Here is a 10,210-nt window from a genome sequence, read left to right as displayed (position 1 = left end):
ACTACTACTACTACTACTACTACTACTACTACTGATACCGATGCTAATATTACTAGGGCTGGAGTATGGCTTTAGTTTTTAATTAAAGAAGGATGTTGGCACGAATAAAGTGCATTGAGTATCGACTGCAATTTTGTGAGTCTGACACTTCCGACAACAATTTTTCTGTACCTGCCATCCCACCCTCCATGCAAGGTAGACTACTCTGCATTACCTTAAAGTAAAACTAAAAACACCACACCAAGAGGCCAAAAAAGGTGACCTTCTTCATCTTTTCAAAAGTGAGAAAAATATATTTATAGTAATGGGATTTTCTTAATGAAATTTGTAAAATCTTTTAACCAATGCTAGAAAAGTTGATTAAAATATAAAACAATATATACGTATGTATATATATCTTTAAGTATGTATCTCTCTCTATATATATATGTGTATGTATATATATATATGTAATAATACATATATATATATATACACATATACAAACACACACACACACACATATATACACACACACACACACACACACATACATATACATATATGTACACACACACACACACACACACACACATATATATATATATATATATATATATATATATATATATTTATATATATATATATATATATATATATATATATATATATATATATATATATTATATATGCATATATATATATATATAAATATATATTTATATGTTTGTATACATACACATATATATAAATACATATATATATATGTTTGTATACATATACATATATACATACATACATACACATACATACACATATATGTATGTATATATATATATATATATATATATATATATATATATATATATTTATATATATATATATACAGACACATACATATATGTATACACACACACACACATATATATATATATACACATTTATATATATACTTATACATGCTCAAATACACACACACACACACATACATAGACACACACAGTCTTTTAATTATAGGTCCCAAACTTTTCTGTGCCCTACACTCCTACAAATCTATACTATAAAAGGCATATTTGATAAATTTTGACACCACCCCCTACTAAAGTAATATCACATATAAAAATGAAAAACGTAATTTTCTAATAGCTGATTACTTTCCTCCCTCCTCTGTCTTCTGTTGTTATTTGAACCACTCACCAACTCATTGTTGTATGTGTGAACAAATTGAATACAGAAAAAAAAAAAAAAGAAAAACACACATGCTTCTGATTCAGTAGGTAATGTGCAAATTAAATGTAGATCAACGAAATAGAAATAACCAAACAATGAAATCAAATACCATTGTGAACATAAAATTCAATGATCCTGTTTCTCATTCATCACTTTTATCAAAACATGGTTTTTTTCTTGCTGCTTATGATCCGTAGATCTATCTGTGAATTCAGGTGATTTCTAGATTTTGTTTTGATTGACAAAAGATAACAGAACCCAGATTCATGTCAGTATGTCATTGCAAATGGAATGAGAACTGAGTTCTTGGTCAGAATCTTTGAAGAGCTAAATCTACATTTGTAGTACACCTGTCCTCATTTTTACTGGTGTTTGGTTAAAAACACAAAGAGAAGAATGCACACCCTGTTAAATGATTCATTGATAACTAATAAAAGAACATATAGAGAAAACTGGTTTTGCTTTGAGACCCCCAAGTTATCCCAAGGCTTTACAAGGAGCTTGTGCTAAGCTGGCATAGATCTCTGGATGATTGAAACTCACAAGCCACAACATTATAACAAAAATTGGATCATGGGGTAGAACCAAGAAACATGACAACAAAAGAATTATATGGTTACAAACTGTGTTTTATTTTTTCATTAAAAAGAGGGCCAAAAAAAATCTTACTAATTTACTGATTAATTAAATGTTTTTTAGAGATGATTGATATCTGTCATTTTAAGAAATGTAAAAAAATATAAAGACCCACCCCCTTCGGCCATGAATGACCGTGGGATTGCATCCAGAAAGTTACCCTCCGAGGCACAAGTTCAGTCAAAGATGTTTATGGAAGACCAACATACCAGCCTCCCCTCTCCATGACATCGATGTTATGCAAGGGAAAGGCAAATGCTGTCACAACTCATTTCTACAGCTGAGTAAACTTGAGCAACATGAAATAAAGTGTCTTAGTCAAGAACACAACAAATAGCTCAGTCTGAGAATTGAACTCACTACCTCACGCTTGTAAGCCTGATGCTCTAACCAATGAGCCAATTAATACAGTTCTGAATAACCTTATGGAAATGACATGGTCATGGTTAGAATGCCTTATGGCTTTGGCTTTAGATCAGCTGCATAACACCAGTAACACCTCAGCAACAACGACAACAGCACCACCATCACCAGTAACAACATTACCAGAGTATTTTGCAGTTTTGTATTTTCTTCTAAGATTGTTGAACTATTACTAACATTGAGATAATACATTGTTAGACAGAATATGATTCATCTGAATCTGCCCAGGGTTATCTCTCTTTAAGTATTTCCCATTGAGAAAGGCTAAAGAGCCAGAAACATGCATCTGGGAATCTGATAGGAGCAAGTGCAAGGCAGATATGATGTTTTTACACCTTTTACCATAAGAGAAAATTTTTCCTTCATCGTAACTGCAGTAAATTTGCCTTTAGAAATTAAAATATGTCAAACATATTTTAACTAACCTAAAGTTCATTTATTCCTAATCACTGCTTAGCACTGATGCTATTATACTATCTTAATTATTAATATAATTAGCAGAAATATATAAACTACTCTCTGTATTTCATATACTGGTTATACTTTTCTTTGATATGTGAAATTAGCTTGGTCTCTATATACGTGTAGTATCTGTATATACATACACATACATGTATGTTCTTTTCTCTTTTAAATTTAGACCTTTAGCATTTAAACTGGCCATATTGAGCCAAAATATGTAGTGATGATGGCTATGATGGCAACAATCAGGAGGAGGATGAAAAGAAGGATAACAGCAACAAAAAAAAAACAAAAAACAATTACATGCCAAGTACTTAGAAGATACCTACACATAGATATGTTTTCATTTAGAACTCTAAGGTTAAATGAGAAAATAAAGAAAATCACACACACACACACACACATGTACACATATAAAGAATGGTTTCCTATATAAAATTATGAGAAATTTTTCTGTTACAAACCAAACAGCCTGCAGAGACTCTGCTACCCAATTTTAATTTAACAGGTTTGTATTTCTGAGTTTATCTACCTTTGTTTTCTTTGTGTGTGTATACATAAATGCATATATATATATATATATGAAAAAACTGCAACTGCCTCTTGAAAATTGGATCAATCAATATTCCAAGGGTGAGAGAAATGATTAGAGGTCAAACATTTACAGACAAACAGTATCTTCATAAATGTATAAATACATATATATATATTCTGAAAAACTAAGCATTGTCACAAAGTATTATTGATTTAGCTTATCAATTTACTAAACATTTATCTCTAAAATTATATCCATACTAATGCATATAATGTTTTCTTAAGTTACATTCAAAAACCACTGAGGAAACCTTGTTAACTTAACTACATACAAACACCAACTTAGATTTCATGGTTATTAACAGATCTGAAAATGCGTCTTTCTTCCTCTTTTTATAAAAGATTAAACTAAAAGTAGTAATCTCCCTTGATATTGATGGAACTGAGAAATTCTTCAGACAGGATAAACTTCAATAGCTGACTTATATTATTAACAATAAATTTATGCATGTTAAATATTGTAGTTTTTGATATGACAGTTAATATTAATAATATCAATGGTTTCAAATTTTGTCCCAAGGCCAGCAGTTTCAGAGGAGAGGGTAAGTTGTTCACATTGACCTCAGGGTTTAACTGGTGTTTTATTTTATTGATCTCGAAAGGATGAAAGGCAAAGTCAATGTTGACAAAATTTGAACTCAGAATGTGAAAACTAATGAAATGACACTAATAATAATAATTGTTGTCACCTTGGGGACAATATCAAAAGATATCGAGAGGAATATAAAGGAAATGCAAATAGAGTGTTTGGTAGAGCTGTTACAAAAAGTCTATCTCCTTAGCATAGCCAGAATCATCAGGAAAGTATTAGAAAGCTGTAGCAAAGAAATAGCATGATACCACAGCAGGGCTGGATTAAAATCCATAGAGGCCCTAAGCACAAGATTTTGGTGCCCCCATACTTACGTAAATCATCATCATCATCATTTAACGTCTGTTTTCCATGCTAGCATGGGTTGGACGATTTGACTGGGGACTAGTGAACCAGATGGCTACACCAGACTCCAATCTGATCTGGCAGAGTTTCTACAACTGGATGTCCTTCCTAACGCCAACCACTCCGAGAGTGTAGTGGGTGCCTTTTACGTGCCACCGGCATGAGGGCCAGTCCAGCAGTACTGGTAACAGCCATGCTCAAATGGTGTTTTTTATGTGTGTTATGTCTCAAGTTACTGCTATCTAGTACCTTCGGATGATCTCTACTCAACTACTACTCGTCAGCTACTCAACTCCTCTACCACAGCTAGACTACCTCTATTTATATGTCTTGAGCGATCCTACTTCTTCGCTTGGGGGCGTCGACACAACAATGTGTCACCTGCACAGGAGTCAGCCCAATGTTTTCTTCACAGGAGTCAGTCCAATATTTTGTTACAAGAATCAGTCCAATATTTTAAAATATAAATAATAATAAACCACAGAATGAATTACTTTTCAAAATGAAGCAAAACTAACAGTAAGAAGGAAAATAAAGTTTAATTTTGTATACTTCCACTTTATTTATATTTGAAAAGCTTTCTCCTACATTTTTTAATTGCAAAACCTTTGATCAGATCATCACTATAACATCATGAACACATTGAAATTATATTTCCAATCATATAAACCACTTTGAATATTATTTTAGCAAGTTTAAAGTGATTTCTTTTGTGTTTGTAAACCACTTACCATTTATGGGGTGCCCCCACTTCTCTTGATGCCCTAAACATGTGCTTATTTTGCTTAATGGTTAATCCAACTCTGTACCACAGGCTGCAGGTAGTAACCCCACTACTCAAGCAAGATTACTGAAGTTTCAACATGATTAATAATAATAATAATCCTTTCTACTATTGGCACAAATTTTAGGGGGGGTTAACTATTTGATTATATTGACCTCAGTACTTGACTGGTACTTATTTTATTGACCCCCAAAAGACGAAAAGCAAAAGTGACCTTGGTGGAATTTGAACTTAGAACACAAACAAATGGAAGAAATACCGCTAAGCATTTTGTCCAATGTGTTAATGATTCTGCTAGCTCATTGCTTTAATGATGATGATGATGATGATGATGATGATGATGATGATGATGATGATGATGACAAACAATAATAATAATAGTCATGTAGATCTGTTATTTTTCATGTAGATCTGTTGATCATGAAAGGAAATCCATAAGATGTAGAAAAAGAATGCCTGACGTTTGGAAATTAGTACTGACATGAGAGTAGAGCTTGTTAAAAAAACTGCACTATTGAGGACAGTGAGGATTTTGAGGCTGGTTACTTGTGTATTAATTATCATAGAAAAAGACCCTGTGAGACCTTTGACAACAGATTGTTGTTCAATCTTACAAAATTAACCAGAGCAAATAATAATAATAATAATGATAATAATAATAAAAGATGGGTTACAGCAAATACTTTGCTCAACACCAAATATGTGCTTGTCAGTTATTTGACCCTAACCAGTTGAGCATGTCCCTTACTGACTGATGATATGTGCATCTCTGATCATGAGCAGCAAAGTAGTCGGGGAGTATATATATATATATATATATATATATATATATATATATATATATATATATATATATATATATATATATATATATATATATATATATATACATATATATGATGGGCTTCTTTCAGTTTCCACCTAACAAATTCACTGACAAGGCAGTATATTGGATAGATACTATCCCTTAGTGGGTTGAACCCTCAACCCCTAACTCTCTCGCATTATATATATATATATATATATATATATATATATATATATATATATATATATATATACATACATATATATATATATATGCATACACATATATATTCACACACATCAATCAATCTCTAAATATATATGTGTATATCTATCTATCGATATATATATATATATATATATATATATATATATATATATATAGATAGATAGATAGATAGATAGATATGTATATATATATATATATATATATATATATATATGAGAATATGTTTGCATGTATGTATCATATAGGCTTATCTGTATGTCCGTACATGGATTTATTTATGTGAGTATTTAAGATATTGTGTATGTATGTGTGTCTGACTCTCTTTGGCGCCTAGAAATATATCACAAGGCGAGGAGATATAAATATTTGCCTAATCAGCTGTAAATAAAGTTCACACCAACTTAAAGAAGTCAGTCAGTTATCTTGGCACAGCTGACTGATTTTTAACATGTGACTCTTGACATACCCCTAGCCTGACACACTAGACTTCACATCTTTTCCGACACATTTAAAAGATTCTCAACAAAATCAAGGTAAGTAATTGAATTCATCTCTCCACTCCGTTGACTACTGATGAAAGAAAAAACTCATAAGTTATTCAAAGAACATATATGTATGTATGTATGTTTGTATGTTTGTATGTATGTATGTATGTATGTATGTATGCATGTATGTATGTATGTATGTAAGCATGTATGCATGTATGTATGTATGTATGTATGTATGTACGTATGCATACATGCATGTATGTATTCTATTTATTAAAGTCAAATAAAATCTTCACAAACAGTTACTTAGAGTTTCACGTGACTGTTCAGCAGACGAACTGTTACTCAGAGTTTCACGTGATTACTCATTGTACAGTTGTGATAATACTGTAGTACTATTTTTTCCACCTTGTTTTCCATTTATCTGCTTACTTGTGCGTATGTGTGTGTGTATGTGTGTGTGAGTGTGTGTGTGTGTGTGTGTGTGTGTGTGTGTTTGTGTGTGTGTGTGTGTGTGTATATATATATATATATTATATATATATATATATATATATATATATATATATATATATATATATATATATAAGCTCTTTTGTAGAACTACATAAATCTGGAGGAGAAACACACTCTAAGTTGCAGAGCTGCGTTTGGGGTCTGACGATATGCTAAAGCCAAGGTAACCCCATAAACCGGTCCAACCCACTCTAATATATATATATATATATATATATATATATATATATATATATAATCTAGCTTTTACTTGTTACAGTCATTGAACTGTGGCCATGCAAGGCACTACCATGAAGGGTTTAATTGAACAAATCAACCACGATACATATATTATTTTTAATCTTGGTACTTAATTATCAGCCTTTTTTTTTCTTTTTGCTGCATTGCTAAATTATGGGGATGAAACAAACCAGCACCAACCATCAATAAATGGGGCCAAGTACAAAAAGAAAGGCATGTAACACACAAAGATACACACATACATGCACAATGGGTGTCTTTCAGTTTCGGTCATTCAAATCCACTGATAAAACTTTGGTCAGCCTGAGGCTATAATAGAAGACACTTATCTAAGTTTCCATGCATAGGTGGCACCGAATCCAAGACCACATGGTCGGGAGGCTAGTTTCTTAACCACAGAGCCATGTCATACATACATACATACATACATACATACACACACAGAGAAATTAGGTTTCTCAAAACCAGAGGAGAAAGTTAATTTGAAGACTACAGATCCAATCCATCACTGGAACTGTAAAAATCTGTAAAACTTTCCAGAAGTTTATAATTTAAATATATATGAGCATGTCTAGATATGTAACTATATGCATGAGAATACATACATAAAACATACAAATATGCACATACATACATACATACATACATACATACATGCATACAAATAAAAATACCCTGTTGTTGATGTTGAAATTCTATTGGAGGAACCTTGGATCCATGTTAGAAACTGGTTCTTTCTCCATTGGCAAGAAAACTTGAAATAAACTGAATAATTACATACATACATACAAGGTTGGCCAAAAGTCACCTGACAGTAAATCAAAACTATTTAATTCCAAGATTAAAACAAAAAAATATTTTATATGAGACTTTGCTAATAAATAGATAAATGTTGAAAAAAAAAACAAAACAAAAAAACGGTGATTTTTAACATTCACTTATTAAACATTCATAACTGGAATAAATAAATAAAATTGAATATTAAGTATTTAGGCAATTTTGATTCACTGTCGGTCAAATTTTGACCAACCCTGTATATATGTGTATATATGCATGCATGTATGTATATATATATATTTTTTTCAATATGTATTATCTATGTATGTATATATGTATGTATGTAAGTGTGAGTGTGTTCATGTATGCACATGTGTGTGCATATGTGTGTATTTGTATATGTGAGTTTATGGACATATATATGTATATGCATTTATATGCATATATATATGTATGTGTATGTACATGTATATATATATATAAATATATAAATATATAGGTAGATATATATATGCATGTATCAATATATATTCGTGTGTATATATATGTGCATATATAAATATGTGTCAATTTGACAGGGTGTGTATGAGTGTTCATAAGAAGTTAATGGATATCTGTTGAATCCAACAAACAAATGTCTTGAAAGAATTGCAACCCTTAGAACCAATACTAAAAAATTTTGAACATTTTTTATTCAATTTAACAAGGTAACATTATATATATATATATATATAGCAAGCATCACAAGATACAATCATGGCACTTTAAAACTTACCAAGCTACCTATTAATTGCCATTGTAATTTACTTTTTAATCAGCACTCTACCTGAAACTCACTGTGTCTCTTCTTTTTTTTTTTTGGTCTCTTTTTTCAACTGTTGTTATTACTCTCTGCCATAAATAAGGCACTGTACAATATTATTGTGAGACATTATTATATGAATAATCATAACTTTTTTAAAGACATGCACCTGGATTTTAAATAGTCATCCACTTGTTCATAAGTGCAACTTTTCAAAAGCGGTAAAAATTATTGGTAAATGTTCTACCAAGTCATTTTCTCATTGATTTAACTATTCATTCATCATATTTATCAGCTGTACAAAGACATTACATTTTTTTTTTCATTTTTATGTTTTATATAAATTTGTTTCTTTTTATAATTTTTTTCTTCATTTTATCATCTGGTTCTTTTCAAAACTATTTATATGCTATTAAATCAAAATAAAAAAATTAATACCTCCCTTCTTTTCATTTTTACTTTTCTTTTTGAAACAGTTGTATAAAAACTTTCTTGTTTAGATCTAAAATTACACACACAAGAATGCTTACATGCAATATATACATATATATATATATATATATATATATATATATATATATATATATATATATATATATATATATATAAATACATATATATATATGTGTGTGTGTGTGTTTGTGTTTGAACTGGACTTGTATGAAAAATATTGTTACAAAGAAAATAAAGAAAATAAGCATATAAAAAAAGTAACAAAAACAAAGAATGTCAACTGAAGAAAAATCATAAAAAAACAACCAACCCGAAAAGCTAAGCATAAAAGAGAAGAGACAACACTGAAAGAATGTGGCAAATTCTATCTTCATTTCTTCATTGCTCATTCTGTAGCATAGAAGCAAAAATTCAAAAATTCTTGTAAAAAAACACTGAAATAAAAAAAAAAAAAAGAAAAACAGAAGCAAAAACGGAAAAAAAGATAAAAGAAGATAATTTCTTTGAACAGGAAATGAAAAAAGCAGAAAATAATCTTAAAGTGATATTTGATAAATAAGAGAATGCAAAATGAAATATGTTTTGTTTCTATTTTCATGTTATTTCTTATTAGATAAAGGCCACTAAGAATAAAAGTGAGCTACTTATTTTGCGAAGATATTTGCCAATGATAATGTCGTCTTTGGTTAGTATCCTTAAATGTTGGTGTGTTCAATTCAATGTGTATAGTTTACTGAAAAAAAACTCAAGTATATATATATATATATACATATATATATATATATATATATATATATTGGTTTAATGGACGAGATTTCATTTATTTTCACCACTAAAATCAACATACATTCAC

This window comes from Octopus bimaculoides, chromosome 14, assembly GCF_046866305.1.
Source record: "Octopus bimaculoides isolate indiv1 chromosome 14, ASM4686630v1, whole genome shotgun sequence".
Taxonomy (NCBI): Eukaryota; Metazoa; Mollusca; class Cephalopoda; order Octopoda; family Octopodidae; genus Octopus; species Octopus bimaculoides.
The sequence above is the reverse complement of the archived record's forward strand: the minus strand, read 5'-3'. Positions refer to the sequence as shown.